This window comes from Anabrus simplex, chromosome 1 (assembly GCF_040414725.1).
Source record: "Anabrus simplex isolate iqAnaSimp1 chromosome 1, ASM4041472v1, whole genome shotgun sequence".
NCBI classification, from domain to species: Eukaryota; Metazoa; Arthropoda; class Insecta; order Orthoptera; family Tettigoniidae; genus Anabrus; species Anabrus simplex.
Window position 1 is genome coordinate 313,247,625 of NC_090265.1, and position 20,760 is coordinate 313,268,384.

Sequence of the window (20,760 nt, forward strand, 5' to 3'; positions counted from 1 at the left end):
TGTTATTTATACAGTTTACTCAGAATATGTCACCTCGTGTACCGATCAACCCTGTGAATTGTCTGGACCTCGTATCTAAAAAGCGCGGAAAGAGAAATACAACAAGGAGAAGAGCTTATAGAGGAACTTTTTCCGATAAAAAGGCACAGGTTTGATGTTGGACCAGTTGAAAATATCAGAATATCTTAACGTTGCCAATAAATTGTTGTGTCTGTATTTACAATACGATCGCGACCACCTCTGTAATATAATGGTTAGCACTGCTAGTTTCCTTCGTCGGGGGCCCCGGCTTGATTCCCGATACAGACAGAAATTTAAGATTGACATGAGGGTACATGCAGCTCATGTTCATTAGGGGTTGCTTCAAAAGAGTTGCACCACCTCGGGGCGAGAACAGAACTTTACGTATGTAAAATGCGGTATTTCTGTGAGCTATTGATATTGTGTGATGGAGGTCAATTTCTATAATTACAGTATATTTGCCCACTGCCATTTTAAATCCATTTCGTGAGGTTGTGACAGAATACTCTAAAATTTCACATTGTGGACTGTAGCACGGTATGTTATTATTATTATTATTATTATTATTATTATTATTATTATTATTATTATTATTATTATTAATATTATTATTATTATTATTATTTATTTATTTATTTATTTATTTATTTATTTATTTTGCACACTTTCGTGATAATAATATTCAAGCAATTGTACAGATTTTAGGAAATCAAAGCAGAATAAACCTTAATGTAAACCACAGTTTTACGTAGAATTTGAACCCATAAATTTCCGTACAATTCCAGTCGTGGCAATGACCATCGTCTTCTGCATGGTCTTGTAGATGTTGGTGTTGACATCCAACTTCTTCAATAATTTGTTTGTAATTGTTAACCTTTGCATTATGTTAAGAGTAACTGTGTATTAAATACTGTAAATGTAAATCACTTCCTGCGATTTACTGCTTTTCAAATTCATTTCGTGAGGTCGTGAATGAAAGCTCTGTATTACTGCATCTATTAATGCAGCCAGGAACAAGCACATCATTCTGTCGGAACGTTGTGACATTAAAAAATTATCATCTGAAGACAGCACTGTAAAATAATTGAATAAATGCATGTAAACGTCACACACATTCCAGCTTCATATGGCGAGCTGTTAATGAAGATGACTCTAAGTAGTTCTCGTAGTATCCACCCGCAGCAGCACAGTGCTGTACGCACGGAGCCTATACTGTTATACTGTAATAAGAATGCTGTCTTCAGAAAATATATTTGGCCTATCTCTAATACGATATCATGTTAGCGTAGGTTAATGTTGCGAGTGAGGCCTTGGTAAAATAATAAAAATATTCGCATGAAATGTAAGCATATTTCTGCTGTTATTTATACAGTTTACTCAGAACATGTCACCTCGTGTACCGATCAACCCTGTGAATTGTCTGGACCTCGCATCTAAAAAGCGCGGAAAGAGAAATACAACAAGGAGAAGAGCTTATAGAGGAACTTTTTCCGATAAAGAGGCACAGGTTTGATGAAAATATCAGAATATCTTAACGTTGCCAATAAATTGTTGTATTATATCGAAAAGGATAAACTTTCATTTCCACATCTATTTATTAAATTTTAAACTGATGAGAGAGGTTGAACTGCCGGATACATGAACATCCACATTTCTGAACGCACATTGCGGCCCATGGATTCCGTTCCCAGACCACGCCTGGCTGAGGGTCGGTTGTAAAACTGAACGCGACATTGCGTTCGAAGGGTGCGGCCACGGCCGTCACTGCGTCTCCTGAAAAGAGCTTCACCTCGGTTGAGCAATAAGGCAATAGTTTTACTTGAAATTACTTCTTGCACACTCTCTAAGAACTGTTGATTCAGTATACCTATATCTCTAATATTCTAATTACTACGGCCCGGGTGTTTATACAGTACCGGTAATAGGTTAGAGTGCAAACTTATTGAAGCGAGTGGCATGTAGAGTCTACCTGCGCGACGGTAATGCTATGAGGTTTGCAAACCACATAGCATTACCGTCGCGCAGGTAGACTCTACATGTCACTCGCTTCAATAAGTTTACACTGTAACATATTACTGCATAAACATCCGGGCCCTACGTAATTATTCTTGTAATTCTGTTGAATAAAATATTCTTACTTACAATATGAAGGTATATTTCTACAATCATTCATGTGTTACGCTACAAGAACCGAAACTTGGAATTATACATAGGCCTACATTGTCCTTGATGCAAAATTATTTCTTTAAGTATACAGTGTGACATCGGCATTCACTACAGTAAGATTCCAATAGAGTGTTCAAAAGTATGATTTTATCAGTAGACATATAATGTATTACGTGTTATTAGAAATTGTACATTCTCACAACAAACATATATGGTTAGAGTAAGGTCGTGGCACTTTTAATCCATTGTTTATAAGTATTCCGGAAAATGATCAATTTGAATATTATGTAAAATTAATAATTGTGGCTGTTTCTTCCTCAAGGATTAGAACCGTGTTCTGTTCTCCGTAGGCTTCACTTGGTCTCTGTCACAAATCTTCACCATGGACATAAATCTGACATCTCGGTTCACTTCCCCAACAAGATCACTTCACAGGCGATTCATAGCTGTAAAAGAAGAGAAAAGTCCTAAGTACTATAATGCTTACAATGTCATCAATGTCTTTTGGAGACTGTAACAACTAGGCTTTGCATAATTAATCATAATAGGTCATATTTTATATTCATATATATATTTAATTATATATAAATATATTTATTATTTATATTTTAGGTTTTATATTTTGCTCCCTTGAGAGCACATTTTAATTTATGTTGAATAATATCGGACAACATGGCAGTTTTATGTACATAAAGCAGTTAGTGCTTTACAGGTTGTCCAACAAGGGACGGTTTTTGATATCTGAGGGCTGCGATCGCTCCGTCAGCTGCTAATTTACCTGTGCCTTTCCACATGATTCAGTCGCTTTTCTGGTTGCAATAGAAGTGAACATTGTGTTACCTGCGTACCTTGTTTGTATTATCTCGTATTTTGGTTGTTGTTATTCTGTTGATTCATGTGTTATATGTTTAGCTTTATTTTATAATCAGTTCAGCTTGTTATTTAGGTTACAAGGTATAGTATTCGAGTGCTTTAGCTTTAGCATTAGATTTTCCTTTTTTAATTTCAAGTTTCGTGCTGTATTACTTCTGTGTGCATTGTTCGCGTGTGTTTGAATTCTAAGAATTCACAGGATAGTCTAAGAGGTGAGTAAAATTTGTTTTACTTATTAAAATGCACTTTGCTTTTGCGAATGTTTCGACATTTAATAATGTTATTTGCTTTACGTGGCACTAACTACTCTTTTACGGTTATCGGAGACGCCGAAGTGCCGGAATTTTGTCCCGCAGGAGTTCTTTTACGTGCCAGTAAATCTACCGACACGAGGCTGACGTATTTGAGCACCTTCAAATACCACCGGACTGAGCCAGGATCGAACCTGCCAAGTTGGGGTCAGAAGGCCAGCGCCTCAACTGTCTGAGCCACTCAGCCCGGCAATATCGACATTTACAGTATATTTGATAGGAACTCTTTGAATGTCTAAGTTTGTTTTAGACCAGACCAAAATTAGAAGTAGGCTAATTCCTGCGATTTTTTATTGCTGTCATTCAGTACATACAATTTTCGGCTCCATGGCTAACTGGTTAGCGTGCTGGCCTTTGGTCCAGAGGGCCCCGGGTTCGATTCTCGTCGGGCCGGGGATTTTAATGTTCATGGTTAATTCCAATGGCCCGGGGGCTGGGCGTGTGTGCCGTCTTCATCATTAGAATTCATCATAGACCTCATCCTCATGGACGCGCAGTTCGCATATACGGTGTCAACTCGAAAGACCCGCACAAGGCCTCATCGGAGGCCATGTATACGCCATTTTTCGTACATACAACCATGTATTATTGCTCGTCATTTCAATGTTCGCGATTGTTGTACAGTATGTACTGCAGGAATGTTATGAATTCGTCATAGGCCTAATACCTTTGTTGAGTGTCTGTTTTCTTTATTTTAAGACATCAGACTGAACGTCGCTCTTTTTATTGGAATTGTCTGGTAATATTATTACAGTACAAGTGATAATAGCTACGCATGCATATTGTGTTTGAGATTGAGCCAGAGGTACTCCTGAAGTCTGTGGTAATGTGATGGGGGAGGGCCCACGTAAAATAAACGGTGGTTGGTACGCGTGAATGTTAACGGGGTGGAAGGAGTACCTTTAGTTGTAGGGCTATTTTGTCAAATGTTACGTAAAAAAGAGGCACCACTGGTGTATTGGTATGTGTGTTTGATTGGCTGTACAGTTGAAGGTGTGTCCACAGTCTGTAGCCATTTATACAGGTGAAAAGTTATATGTTGCCTAACGGCAACAGTATGCAGTAGAGGGTTGATAATGCAATATTAAATACAATAAATACAATAAATGTTTTTAGCACAACGAAACCCTTACCTTGTGAGAATAGAAATACATAAATCAACGCGGTGTGCGGTGACTCTCTAGACGGGTGAAGTGTTGGATGCAAACAACGAGTAGCGAACTACAAAATAAGAGCTGTTTTTAAAATATCCTTATACAGTAATATTTGTCAGAGATCAGTTACGAAATATGATCAAAGTACAGGTTATAAAACCAATTGCTCGCGGTAATCGGGAAAAGAATTCAGTTCAAATCTAAGGAAATCAGCTATAAGATACACTGCCGAAAAAAAAAAAAAACATGCAACATCCCCAAGGGCAAGGTCATTTAAACGATAAGATAGGTGGTTCGTCACTGGAAGAGTACATGATTACACATTCAGGCCAAATGAAACACACATGTCACAGAAAAAGGTGACCAAACAGACGCATCAAAATAGTGTAACGCCCCTGGCGGCAATGCAGGCGTGTATTCGCGCATGCAAACGATCACAAAGGAGCCGAATGGCATCCTGCGATAGATGATCCCAAACATCTTGCAACTTTTGATGCAATTCGGTAATGGTTCTTGCTGGTTCTGGAGAATGCGTAAGTTCCCCGCTTTATCATTCCCCGCACGTGTTCAATAATTGGCGAGAGATCCAGTGATCTTGCTGGCCAGGGCAGTTGTTGTACACCACGTAGAGAACGTTGCGTCGCACCAGCTGTATGTGGACGTGCACTGTTCTGCTGAAAATGCTCATAATCTTCCTGTCGAAGAAATAGTAGTATCACGGGGACAACTACCTGTGCAATAAAGCGAGCACTGATTATGTTACCCTACAGAAACACCAACTGTGACCGCGAGTTGTATATGATGACCCCCCTCCACACCTTGGAGCCTGGGGTAGGACCTAGGTATCGTGGACGAATACACTCTGGAATAGACCGCTCACCAGGTCTACGCCGTACGCGTGTACGTCCATCACTTGTAGACAGACAGAACCTACTACCGTCACTGAAGACAACAGAGCGCCATTCCCCTGTCCAATTTCCCCCTGTGGGTGGGGGCGGTAGAATAACACCCACGGTATCCCCTGCCTGTCGTAAGAGGCGACTAAAAGGGACCCCAGGGCTCTGAACTTTGGAGCGTGGGTTGGCGATCATGGGGCCCTTAGCTGAGTCCTGGCATTGCTTCCACTTACTTGTGTCAGGCTCCTGACTTGTATCTATCCTATCCGACCTCTCTTGGTCAACTCCGACGGTTTTACGTATGGAGGCCTAGGGAGTCTTTCATTTTCACGCCCTTCGTGGCCCTTGTCTTCCTTTGACCGATACCTTCATTTTTCGAAGTGTCGAATCCCATCCCTTCCATTTCTTCTCTCTGATTAGTGTTTTATAGAGGACTAGCAAATGTACCCGTGCTTCGCTACGGTATTCTATATTGTGTACGGATATCTAAGTAAATTACGGTACATGCAGTGAATAAGATCTTTTTTAATTCAATGTCTCACAGCGTTATCCGAGAAACAGCATAGAGTGGTCCACATACGTTGTTTCTAATGTAAAGAGCGAGTTGCGGAGTTGTACGATAATGGCATGTCCACTTACCTACTGTCATTCGCAATCGATTTGGGAATTTTCATTATAATGGTGGGCCCCATTGCCTGCTGCGCGGTCACAATATATTTGGGGAGTTATCGTTGCAATGACAGGCTCCATTTTCTACTTCCGGACAGATAACAATCGAGGAATTTTTATTGTAATGGCAGGCACCTTCCCTACAGCCAGTCAAAATTGAGTGGTGCTGTTATCAATATAATGCCAGGCCCCTTTTCCTAATGCCAGTCAGCTTACTGCCACTCACATCGAGATTTTGAGTTTTCATTATAATAGCAGGCCACTATGCCTTAACGTCAACCACATTTTAGAGGGTAAATTTGTTTATAATGGCGAGCACCCTAGCCTACTACCAAACACAATCGGGTGAAGGAGTTTTGAAAAAAATGCATGTTCCCTAGCCTTCTGCCAGTCAAATCGAGAAGGAAAATAATTATAATGGTACACAGGAGTTGGAGAAAGACCCCATTCTTACTGCCAGTTAAAGTCGATGTGGGGAGCACTGATTACAATAGCAGACGCACTCCTGCTGAGAGTCATTATCGATTTGTAAAGTATTAATTACAAAGGCACGCACACCTTTTCTGGATCGTTACAAATCGACTTCAATGAATAAATATAGATCAACATACGAAAATATGTGCATTTTTTCTTTCATTTGAAGATTAACTGCTCTAAAAGGTACATCATATCGACAAAAGGATTGTAGGCCTACGATAAGACGCCATATATAACAGTCTAAATGGCTGGTCCTATGATATATTCTCGTATCTCATCTATTTGTGGGTAAGATTAAGTTAGAAAGGTTGAATAAGGTGAAATTTTGGTAAGGTTTTCTCACAGTGAATTACTTTTCGGACACATATTTGACAGCTACAAACAGAATTTGGTACACATATAGCTACTGCGTGGGCCAAGGTTCACGTAGAAGTCGATGATCCTATCTTTCGGATAAATGAATCAAACTACCAATTATACGTGTAAAAATTGCAAAAAATACGTACAATCCAGAAATAGAGCCAAACTTAACGTATAAGGGATAAATATACGACAAAAAGTCATAGGACCAAAGTTGTAGATCACTCCAAATTGAACGGAGAATGTGCCATCCGTTTTGTGATACGATTTACCGTTTAGCCACCAAATACCTCAAAAGGAAGGCCTGCACCGTCTTTAAAATTGCCTCCATATTTCGATATTTTCGGGGATAAAAATAAACATTTTAAACATCTCGTAATTTTTCCGTCGGTTACGGGATAAAAGCTATAATTTAGCTAAATTTCAATTTTCTAGCTCGTCTGGCAGATTATGCTGCCATCTTGATTTGGGGGGGGGAGGGATAAAAATTGGGACTTTCAGGAAACTTTTAAACCTATGAAACCTATAGGTTATCTTTTAAGATAAATATATTCGAATGGGTTCTTATGATGAGCCCCAAATTTGAGACTCCCAGCGAGGCCCCTCAGAGTATTTTGAAAATTTTCTATTTTCCTAGGGATCCTGAAGTCATCAGCTTCTCTGGTACCAAGTTTTAAGTTTCTAGGATGCCTGGAAGTGCCTCATTAATTCACGTCAATTTTAATTTGTATACCTTAACTTATATATACAGTACAGTGTACTATGTATATTGATCCTTTCAAACTGACTTCCATTTATTAATATAGGTTATACTTGACCCCCTTCCCTAGGGGTTCTAGAGTCGTCTTGCCCCCACAGTATATTTTCCAGATAGTAGGTAATATTTGTACGCCTCCCACCCCAAAGCGGGCCGAACTTGTACTTTAAAAATATCCCGAGTTCATCTCAGCAAGCCCGAAAATTATAGATTCGACACTATTTTCGATTATTTTCATATATTACTAACACCTCGCCCCCCACCCCAAAGGGGGCTGAAGCTGGACTTTTAAAAAATTCCGGAATGTCACTATTCACCACAGCGATCGCGAAATCTATAGATTCGTCACTGTTTTGGATTTTTATATATCACTCCCCCTCGGACCCCCCACTCCAAAAGGGGCTGAAGTTGGACTTTAAAAATTTCCGGAGTGTTACTATTCATCTCAGAGACCCCAAAATCAATGGATTCGACGCTATTATCGATTATTTTTATATATCACTCCCCCTCGCCCCCCTTCACGAAAGGGGCTGACTTGGACTTTTAAAAAATCCGGCGTGTCACTATTCATGTCTGCGAACCCGGAAACTATGAATTCAACACTATTTTCTATTCATTTTATATATAACCCCCCTGACCCCCCACCCCTAACGGTGCTAGGGATGGCTTACCCCCAAAGTGCTCGTCTCCAGATAGTAAGTTATGGGTGTACCAAATTTCTTTGATTTTGCTTGAGTGGTTTAGGAGATGTGTCATTTACATACATACGTACATACATACATACATACATACATACATACATACATACATACATACATACATTTATATATATATAGATGGTTGCCCAGTTGTACTTCCTCTTAAAACAATAATCATCACCACCACCACTCCCCTCTCCCATCGACTCTTTTACGACAGTAGAGTAGTCGTGCTTGGCAGTGTCATGGTGTCGGTGGTAGCCTGGCCAGAGGCACACGTGATCGTAATCCTGCTTCAAGCAGACGGTTCCCAATGGTCCGTGGTGACACAGCAGGTGCAGCATGTAACCGGATTTCGTTCCCGGATGATGTTCGGCTGGCCACTGCTGCTCGCACAATGCGTTGATCTTGACGTACGTCTTACGCGGACGCCTGGAGCCTGGTCTACGAACGTGGGAATGTTCCACAGACCACTGCTGAATGCAGAGACACCCCGCCGATACATTGTGCCCAGCATGTGCAGCAATCCGTCGATACGTCTGTGCTCTGTGAGGATGGGGCCCTACCTGTGATGAATTTTAATGCTGAAGACCCAGCCCTCGAGCCATTGGAATTAACCAATGAGGGTTAAAATCCCCGACCCGGCCGGGAATCGAACCCGAGGCCCTATTTAGCGGTAACCGAAGCAATGGTTTTACTCACGGACGAGAGGAAACCTGAGCGTTATAAAATAGAATCATTACTTGGTTTTAAAAAATATTTGAAATTTTGAATGATTCTTTAACTTAGTGAAGCAGTATTTCGTTTGCATAGGCCTAGTGCACAACACTGATAAATCACTTCAATGGTAAACGCATAATTTTGCAACGTGAGGGGGTCAATTTTAAGACTAGTTAAACAAATGTATTTTGCCCACTACTACTACAACTACTGCTACTACTACTACTGCACTAATATATACCGGACTGAGTACCGGCTCCATGAATAGTTAGAGTGCTGGCCTTTGGTCACAGGGGTCCCGGGTTCGATCCCCGGCAGGGCCGGGAATTTTAACCATAATTGGCTAATTTCACTGGCACGGGGACTGGGTGTTCGTCTTCATCATCATTTCATCCTCATCACGACGTGCAGGTCGCCTACGGATGTCAAATCAAAAGACTTGCACCTGGCGAGCCGAAGTCCTCGGACACATCCTGGCACTAAAAGCCATATGCCATTTCATTTCCGGACTGAGTAGTTCAGCTCAACTTAGTAGATTGAATCATGGCTCAGTCCGGTGATTTTTGAAGGTGCTCAAATACGTCAACAACGTGTCACTAGACTTACTGGCACGTGAAAGAACTCCTACGGGACAACATTCCGGCACCTCAGCGGATCCAAAAACAGTATAGGTGGTTGTGGGACGTAAGATCAATATTATTATTATTATTATTATTATTATTATTATTATTATTATTATTATTATTATTATTATTATTATTATTATTATTGGTGTCCGGCTCCATGGATAAATGGTTAGTGTGCTGGTCTTTGAACAAAATGGCATTGCATTAATTGGATTTCCCATAGAAAATTTCACACAACTTGTCAAGTGACTGATATAAAAAGAAGCAAAAAAATGGGTCAGTACAAACACTAAACACAACATCAATATCAAAAAAAGCTCGAATCAATTAACATTATAATACATGCATTACGAAGGTTATGCCGAAAGTTTTTAGCAGCGCGTAAACCGTAATTCTGAGGTCAATGGGATTATTTTCATTTGAAAGAGTGATGTTTTTCGACCTTGGATCATGCGCGCGCAACCCCTCGCAACTTTTTTTAAACGAAAATGGGGCATCTCACCTCTGTAACCTTGGACACACGTCGTACAGTCAATGCTGAATGGAATGTAAATGACTGTCTTCCCAAAGTCCTCGCCACTTGGAGGTCACAGCACCCAAGGTTCAAAAGTGGGCACTTTCTGCTGCATCACGACAATGCGCTTCTGTGAGGTTGGAGTCCTACAAGTGATGTATTCTAATGCTGAAGACGGCACACACACAGCCCCCGAGCCATTGGAATTAACCAATGTAGGTTAAAATCTCCGACCCGGCCGGGAATCGAACCCGGGGCCCGCTTGACCAAAGTTGCCACCATCTTCTTTCCGGAGCTCCCACTTCGTCGAACTTTTGTGGGTGGTTCCTCCCCTTGAAAGCACCACACAGCGGGGTAGGTCTGTTGGCACGGAATTTTCCTGTTGGAGGAATTATGACTAGAATTATCTCAGTTAGTAGCTGTTTTTGGATGCTTCGGTCAGACAGTCTTCTGACCTGTAGCGAGCTAAGTGTCTCTAGGCCTAGGATACAGTCACTGTAGCCTAGGATGAAGAAAGTGAAATCTGTCTACAGACGAATAAGGGTATAAAATCTTCAAGGCGATGAAATCAGAGAGATGTACAGAACTACAGAAGTACAAAAGACAGAAAGAAGGTTCAGGATATAGAAAGAGAATGGGTGGCATTCAGGGATGCTATATTAGAAACTGAAAAATATAACAACAACACAATCTCCTTCCTGGAACCCTCTGGCTTTTGTTTTGTTCCCAACTTAACAATAATAATTAATTCAACCTAAAATTGCATAAACAGGCTGCCATTAAACAAGGTAAAACATGTGCAGTTTTGTCTATGATGTGCTATGAATTAGGGATAACTCTAAATAATAACGATTTCGGGGATGAGCTTCTTTGGAAGTAGGAAGCGCTTCCACGTGGCGGAAAAAAGACGAGATACCGTACCACGAGCACCAACCATTATCCATATTATTTCAATGTCTTGAAGGTGGTATTTAGATTTGTAGTAAGGGATAGTGTGTGATAGTACATATATCACACCCCCGAAATATATGTAGAAGTTAGAGATATTATTGTCAGTATTCGATTTATTATTATTATTATTATTATTATTATTATTATTATTATTATTATTATTATTATCATTATCAGTATTTCATTTGTATATTTTGCCATTTATATTTGTAAGCTGGAAGATATCCACATATGTAAGTATGAGTAATTTGTTTTGCACGAGTGGGAAAACAGTGCTTTAATAACCCTGGTAATTTGGGTGAGTCATGTGGCTACTCCAGTGTTTGTTGTGATGTACTTGTGTCGGGTAATTCCATGAGTCATGTATATATCCCAGCCTGATGAGATGAGCTTGTTGTTGTATTAGGGAAGTTCGTTGACTCATGTAATAAACCCCAGAGTTTGTTTATCTCTTGGGAGCAAGGAGAAGTTCAGGGCATGTCTTGACAAGAGGTTCACTCATGATTGGCGGGCAAGCACCAATCCAGACGTATCATCTGAGAGAAGGGGGATGTTGATGTCTATAAAGGTTGACCATACGGCGGCAACCAGGGACTTTGTAATGTAACTACTACAACTACAAGCAGTAACACTGTATGAAGGAACGACAACTGACACACTGTACGGGAAGGAAGTGGTGCTGATAGACGGTACTCGAGTGACACGGCTGCAATGGACTGGACTTCAAACGTTCGTGGAGCGTAGTCTGGTTATGTTCGTGGAAAGTGACTGATCAACAAATTGTGGAGGGCGTACGCATTAAGTGTTGTTAGTACTTGTGGAGGTCTGGCCTTATATGTTGGTGAAAGCTATCTCAGACTTTCCATAATTTATGTTGAGGATCGACAGACGTGTGTATATATCTTTACAACAAGTGTTAAAATATGTGAACACAGTATTACAAGGTACAGTATCTGTGTGATGTGATAACTGCCGATTATGAGAATCGGTAAGTCGAATTGATATAGAGACAGTGAAGGGTATTTATCTTCATACATGTACATTGTTCATCGGACTATCTACAAATGGTAGCTTAGTTCTCACTTTCGTTTTCCCACTGTTTTCATTATTATTATTGTTGTTGTAAATATGGAGTCTTCCAGCAATATTTTATGTGTTGTATAATTTTGTGTCTTGATGAGGTGCTCATGCGCGGATTTTGTTAAGAATATAGTTAGCTATTTTAAAATCAGTGGAGTTATTGATGAACCTAGGTGCAGTTCCTACCTATTTAGTCGTTTTCAGGAGGTTAGGTAAGGTCTGCAGCAGATGTACCAGTACGCAGCATTATGTACACGCCCTGGGATATAAAATTTATCATGCTCTGTAAAAAATTCGAGGGATCCATTCAGGTGAACTGTGGCGCCCATACTACGGACATTTCGGTTAATTGTGTTTATTAATTTTATTACGTTTTTGAGTTTTTTATTTATTTACATATTTTTATTTATATGATTTTATTTATTATTATCATCAAAAAGTTACAAGTGGGTCCGTATTTTTTCATCTTTTCTGGATTAACCTCCTCTGGCTGACCGCCATGGTGCTCAAAAGTGACATTCGGATCTAAAATGAATCCCTGAGAATTGTTGTCTGTAATGGCTATGATGTCAATTATCTGTGAACTGTTCTAAACTGATTACGATACTCGGGCGTGATCATAACCACTGACAAAGAAGGTAGATCTTGTGTTGATGTTGTAGGTATTTCTGCATTAACATCTGTAGTTAAAAACTTAACACGCTTAGATGGTGAAGTACCGTTAAGTTCTTCTTCCTCATCCTCGTCTATTCTTCATCCATATCCTGCTTCTCCTCTTCCTCATCCTGCTTCTCTTCTCCTTATGCTTTTCTTGTTTGTGCTTCTCTTCATCTTCTTCTTTCAGTGGTGAACCTAAATGCGTTTTTTAAAATAAATCAGTGTCTGCTTGAATACGTTTAAGCTCTTTAAATTTCCGTCGAATATTGTTTCGAGGCAATGAAGGATCCGATCTGCTGGTGCCGGTTGTTCCTTAGGAGTACTCCGTGTCTGCAGAATCCCAGGACCTGACCAAGAGTTTGTTTCTCTCCGAGGAAATGTCGGAGATGTTGTTGTCCAGGTATCTGCCTGCCACCTAGCGCACCGCAGAAACATTAGCAGTCATATTTACAGCATCACTCCACTCGTTACAAGACAGTCCGGTAAAGGTATGATCTCGCACTCAATAGTTTGCTGGAGTGTACTTATAAAAAGTTTCACTCCGAGTACTTTTTGCGGTAGTAAACACCAGGAGCTAAATTCACGGTCTTGTAGCATTTGAGGTATCTCCTTCGTATCGTAGAGACCGTTATTGGTGGTTATTTTCCGAGTATCGGCGTTTGTTATTTTGACACGTTTTATACATTCCTGATTCTCCACGTGAGAATCCCTCGAAGCAATAGTGATTGGATTTTTATTCTTAAGTAAGATGTTGCAGACGTTAATGCATTGTAGGTAGATTTCCCACGAGGTTTTAAAAAGAGCGAGTTCTTTGTGTTTCTTTTCAGTCTACAGCATGCCATTTGGAGAATCCGTCGGCAAATCCAGTATCTCCTTTGTTGCACTTCTAATAATTTTATCGCTATCGGATAAAAATTTCTGTGCTATTTTCTTGAAACTGCATGTCAGGAAACGAAAAATTAGGTTGGGACAGATAGAATAATTCAGGGCTATGTGTTTTGGTCTTCCTTAAGCAATGGCAACTATGTTAGAATTGGAGCTTATTGTGAAGATCTTTCATTATGGCAGTCTCGTCGAACACTAGTGTGTCCCTAATGGTAGTTCCAAGTTACGAATTTGTTCGCCGTCGACAATTAAGCCAATCCTACAGCCTTCCTCCGCGGATAACGACACTTGCTTCAACTCGCCTCGGATTACACATATCCCTGTACACTTCTGAGGATTCATGTCAAGTCCAGTTTCTTCAAACCTCCTGCAGGGTAGCCGAGTAAGATCTAAGTCTGCTTCTTTATTCTTCCCGACGATGATGGTTTCGTCAGCAACACCCATTATGGTTACAGGTGGTAGTTCGGGTGACAGAGATACCACGTAATGCCGCGAGAGACTATCTTCGCTTAGCTCGTCGAAGATATGGTCAACAGCTAGGTTATAGAAGGCTTGTGATGATGGGCATCCCTGCATCACACCTCACTTTGTGGGTATAGGTTTTGTACTACAAACCATGACGAATAGAAGAACAAGTGTGGGGACTCATCGAGTTCAAGCGCACCCCGCCAGACAGCGCTAGATTGGGCTATGTCCACAGTACCGATCAGCTGGTCTTAGGAATGTGCCAGAGGAAACGTATTACTCCGTAACTGATAAGTACATACACTTTCTTTTAAAAACAATGAGAGATTACAATTGCAATACCACGGCAGGGTGCAATGGAAAAAGAATCATACACGGAAATAAGAGCTACAACCTCACATATTGCGAAAAGCACAAATTACTCGAGTATGCACATAACAATAAATAACACATAACTCTCAGCATATTAAAACAAACACCCTTGAACAATTTAAGGGCAATACCCAACTTACCAACTCAGTTTGTCGGTTATTGGACTTTCGAAAGCTTGCGTGAAGATTTGGCGGATGTTCGAGATTGTAAATCTCGCCGGATTTCTTTCATTCTGAAGAAAAATCGGCACTTCAGGTAATGATAAACAAGTCTGGGGATTATATCCATAACATGTTGAAGACAACAGCCAGCTCCTGAAGGATCAACTGAAATGCTGTCTATGGAATAGATACAATCAAAAAGTATTTCGCCCCACATCGAATTTGAGTTCAGTTTTCCACTAATTACTTTCTCGGCCCGGAAAATAATGTCGCATATACTTTTCGAAGGGCGTGTTAAAAACAATTCATTATTGCTTGAAGGTAGGCTTTTATTTCAGTGAGAACTGAAAAAGTACTTTGATTGTTGTCATGTAGAGAATGGGCACAGGGCGAACACTTAATAAATTTAGAAGAGTAATTAACAACGTACACTAAACACTTCTCAATCGAAGAGTTTTGAACAGCGCTATCAAATTCAGGTACAGAGCTTTCCCACACTTCGATATTTACTGCATCATGAACCACATTATTTTGCTTAATTGCAGTTTTCACTGATTGTTTCACTGTCTTGCTATGCATTTCCACATTCTGGGCTAACATACCCATCTGATTAACATACGAGGTCAAGATCATCTCCCTTTTAGGTTCGCAATTTCCTCCTATATTTAAAATCTGCTTTATAGGGTTCTAGCTCGAATTAAATTTCGATTAGCATTTTGGGCGCCTTTTGAGCTATAATATTGTCTTTTCTGGATCAGAAAGTACATACACTAGAATAGCCCAAATTTTGATCAACATTCTGACCTTTTAATTCTCCATTCGCTGCTGCGCTCGCGTCTTCAATTTTTTCTACTTTTCCTGGTGGTGTCTAGGTTCTTTTTCCTGTTGGGAGTTTCACGGGACTTAATCTCACTTGAAAGGTATTTCAGCAAATTAGGAAAAATGTGAGGCACTGCTCCTAGACATTATTTCCATCTCACACAAGATATAGCCACTTTTTCACCATTCACTACAAAAGTACCTGATTTTACTATCAAATCATCAGAGAAATTAACTTTACAAATTCTACTATTACGCGTTAACACAGTATCCTTTCGTGGAATAGTTCTGGCCCAGTTTTCAAATGTATTTCTATCCTTCGGTGGTGAAAAGAATCGCATATTATTATCACTTTCGCATAGTCTGACTTACAGCCAGGCACAAAACAGTACAGCATGTTGAACTATTAATTTAATCAAGCCACATAAGATGCGTGCTTTAAGTACACAACACACAATGAACTGAGTTTAGGAATTGAAAGCAAAGAAAATTCAACTTATTGACTGAAATATTTCGCACAGTAACGTATCCCGCACTTTCTTATACCCGGCTTGCCGGAACTACTGGAGCACGTGTTGGACAGAATCGCTTGCAGTGCTTGCAGTGGCGGGGCCACAAACTACCATGCTATAACGGCTGAGTCGTCACTCTTGGGTCTTCTATTCGTCATGGTAATACCCTTCTGCGTTTCGATTTGAGTGACGTTCCCAGTCTGTAGGTTGGAAATTACGTCCCCAAGTTATGAAGGTGTTCCTTCGGACTGCAGAGTTTTTAGTAGGTGGCTGTTGCTGAAATTGTCAAATGCCTTTCGAATGTCCAAACAAATTACCGTCACGTCATCTTTCCTCTGTTTAGCAGATGTTAACAATGCGCCGAGAATGGAAGTATCAATAACGGTGCCTGGAGTTGAACAGAATCCTCGCTGGTGTTCATTGTAGCGGGTGTACTCACGTAGGCGACTGTCGTATGCCCTCTCTACTACCCTCCTAATGATTAAAAGATGGTGATGGGGCACCAGTTTCTTATGCAACAAAATTCTACGTGCATTCCGTAGACATACGGGAATCTCGCCAATTTGTAGCATTCTGGTTGCTATTTGTGCTCTGTGCCCCGTGCGGTATCTACAGTACCTACTGCGGTATGATGGATGGCACCAGTAATTTCCTCCTTCGACACGGTGGACACGAACGTTTCGTCACTCTCCACACACTCCGCTTCAGTGATTTTAGAAGGGTAAATTTCCCTTTCTTATAAATTGTTATAGTAAAAAGGTATCGGAAAAGAAACTACGGATGTTTCTAAGAATAGTTTTACATATCTAGGACTTGTTTTCCGACACCCGCGTCACTGTCTTCCGTCTCTGATTGTAGAGCTGGTATTGAGTTCATAGTTATATTTGTTTCGCCTTTTTTCGTTTATTTGCACGCTGTGGATTTGACGAGTGGGTATGGTGGTTTTCACTAAGGACTAAACGTTTCTACATATAGCCTCATAAAATTTGCTCGCTGTGTGTTTGGGACCGGACAGAAGGTTAATAGACGTGAACAGGAATAATGCAAAATCTTGTACAAATTTATTATAGTTATCATCGTTGACATGTTCAATTTTTAATTTCCATACACGAATTTCTTCTTTGTACTTTAGAGAAGAATTGTATGATATAGCGCCGTCGTCGCTAAGATGGAAATTTTTGCTAGTGACTGAATCGGTTATATCTGTTTGAGTTACATGAGCCGTGTGATTTTGAAGCGATCATTCGCGGTGTTGATCAGGAAGAGACCGACTCATATGAATGGATACACCCATCTAACCCCGAAAAAACTGGCATTTGATTTCCCGAGGATCTTGTGAACTTTTTTTCAAATAAATTAGCATTCCCGGTTGTCTGGGAATCAACACGTTCGTTAGGTGTTAATATCGAATGTTGTTCGGTTGCATAAGAAATGATGTGCGTGCCTGACATCACACTGTCTTCGGGATGTGCGCACCTTACTTGTACAGCAATTCCTCTCTCTCCACGAAAAGATCATTCACAAAAAGAACGCCTAATTACGGAAGTTTGTCCTGTTTCCACTGATCTGTCTCTCTCTAAGTTTTCTACCTTGTTCTATACATCCGCAATCTTAATAGGAAGTTAATGAATTGAACTTAAAAAATCACGAAAATATTCCACAGGTGTAACATGATCTTCGAAAATGTATATAGTAAAATCAGGTGTCTCGATATTCAAGATATAAACTTACGTGGTCAAACTATAAACACATTGAAAATGGCATTTCGGCGCTAGGTTATAATATGTAGTGGTTATTCTTAATTTCGATGTCGGAAGAACTTCTGCGTAGTTTAGTAACACAACTGAATAAGAATTGATCACGCCAGTGGCTACTTATCATACAGTTATTAATTTTACGAAATTAATATTCGTTCTGGATCACTGCTTGAAATAATGCCGCACTGAACAAATGCCTACAACCATTCCTTCCTGGTCACTGCTTTAAGTTTATAGAATACGATCCCGGTAGATATTAAGTAGTCTTGCTCGTCTAGGATATTTTAGACAGTCTACGTAAATTCCTCCAGAATATCTTACATACAAGTGACTTGAATGGATATATTTGTGAACGATGTGTGAATGAAACTAAAAATTATATTTTAAATGTATCTTAGGCTATCCCATTTACGTTTTAGTCTCCTCATTTAAGATTATGCATTGTTCCTAAAAATAGATAACTTAGCAACATCGTTTTCAGTGAACTCACATTGTAACATGTATGTATGTTCAGCCGTCAGCCCGAAGGCTGGTTGGATCCTCAACAGCTCCGCCATCAGCTGTCATAGATGGCCTAGGCAACCACTGAAGAGGCGTACTAGGGAAATGAGGAGTGAGGTAGTTTCTCGTTGCTTTCCTCACCGAGCCAGAAGTTGCTATTACATACCAGTCTGCCAAACCCACTGAAATGCATGCATCAACCGACCCTATGAGCAACATTTTCACACCATTCATAGCAGGGACTGGCTGCATAAGGAATGGCATTACTAGCATCGCTCTTACCTCAGTCACTTTCATATTGTCAGAGCCAAGGATAAGACTATGACAGGTCAATGAAAGTAACAAAATTGCCCTAGCCTATACCAAAAGACATAGTGCACTGCAAACACTAGGTCCGGCCAGCAAAGGCATACATTGTAACATAGTAATATTAAAATAATTTCATTTTGCTTCATAATTATTAGAAAAATATTTCCTTTAAGCTACGGTAGTAGTATTCACTTGACGTTCTTTACTTATTAATTTGATATTCTTTCTGTTATTGTCGACTCCCTATTTATCCTAACTTTTCCATTCATAGTAATCGTAATTAATTGTGTTATTATTACTCCTCTATAAATCTAAAAATTATATGCGGTTAGAAAGTATGTTTTGCTGGCTATCCACTTCTACATATTATATAACTGTATGTGTTAGGGTCTATTTGCTGACACATGGGCCACATGTTATAGGGCACCACCTATGGCGATTCGCGGGCTGTAATTGGAGGTACAAAATGTGTGTTTAATGAGGTTCTTAGAATATTCGTTAGGTAAGGTAGGCTCTTAGTAGGAGATATTTCAGAAAATTTTCACTATATCTATTAGTTTTTCGTTTCGCTCACTCAGACAGGTCATGTGGCGATTATGGGAGATGACTGGGATGGAAGATACCGTGGCCTTAATTAATATGCAACTCCATCATTTGTCTGGCGTGAAAATGGAAAACTTTGGAAGACCATTTTCAAGGCTGCTAAGCGGGGCTCGAACCCACTATCTCCCGAATGAAGTTAGCAGCTGCAGGGTCCAGCCGCATAGCCAACTCGCTCGGTTTTTATTGCAATAAAATCCTTATAGCACCCTTCCTCACTCCTCTGGAAGGATAATCATGTTCTACAGTATGTTGATTATAGCGGCTGGGTATCGGTGCTGCTTCCACGGTATTCTGAAAAACAATAAACAAAACTGAACATTGAAAGACTACTATGGAACCCGCTATAAGACAGGAAAACTGAACTGCCAGCGGAGCTTAATATGTTGATTGTGTTAGTTTGTAGCAAGAAGAAGAAAACAGTTATTATGTTTCCATTCTACAATATAGTGAGAAATTAATTCTGTATTTTTCGGAAGTAAGTACGTACGAAGATGCTGAATGAAGATAGAATCACGATTTCTTACTTTATATTGTATCTTCCGGCTTACATCAGATGCAGATGTATAATGCGTTTAAGATCATCTGAACTACCTTTTTCCAAAACGGAAGTTTCAACATGCCAGTAAACACAACACTGAAATGCCAACCGACTATTCGGGATTCAATCTCGCATTCTCGAGCACAGAAGAAGAAGAAGGCCAAATTAACTGAGATATTTAGTAATATGCCAGAATCAGCTGTCAAAATGGATACAAATGAAACTTCCCACTTATCAGGGAACTATTTAGGTTGGACTTGTTCAGGTTGCATACCTGTAAGGATGTATTCGTGAGAAAGCGGGTTCAAAAATCCTTATACTCTGGCCGGCAGCTCTGAAGATGTTTTACCGTTAGTTTCCCATTTTTACACCAGCTAACTGCCTTAATTAAGGCCACGCCTGCTACCTTCCCAACTGTAGCCCTTCCCCTTCTGTGCGTCGAAAACCTTCGATGCGTCACGCGACATTAAACCACTAGTAAAAATAATAAATAGAAAAATGGGTTGAGCCAGACGAATTTCAGTGAAATTAACATATTCTAATTGTAATGGTAATAATAACAATTTTGCTCTAAAATCAACGGTAGTATTACAATTAGTTGCTGAAATATAGCTGGGTGGATCGAAGCAATTAGCTTATGAAAAAGAACTTCTTTACTTACCTACCATCGTTATACTGATACTTGTAAATCATTATTTTTCAATACTTGTTCATATTATCACCTAATTCTCTATCATTGACAAGTTTACGCAACAATACTGTACATATATATGCATGTTTTAAGTGATTTGATAGAATCTGAGGATGTTCTTGTAGAAACACGTCATTCTTTGTATAATAGTGTGTATTTTTACAAGTATATTTATAGTGTTATAATTTATATTGAAATTGTTGTGCGTAGACAGACT

The 20,760-nt window shown here is 39.9% G+C and overlaps 1 long non-coding RNA gene across 1 annotated transcript in view; it reads right to left on the reverse strand.

Annotated features, from left to right (window-relative positions):
* Positions 1 to 2,163: 2,163 nt before the first annotated feature.
* Positions 2,164 to 20,760, reverse strand: part of LOC137498546 (uncharacterized) — a 41,292-nt gene continuing 22,695 nt past the window's right edge. Inside the window, exon 3 of the long non-coding RNA XR_011017825.1 lies at positions 2,164 to 2,633. This is a non-coding gene — a long non-coding RNA (uncharacterized lncRNA). The remainder of the gene's footprint in view (positions 2,634 to 20,760) is intronic.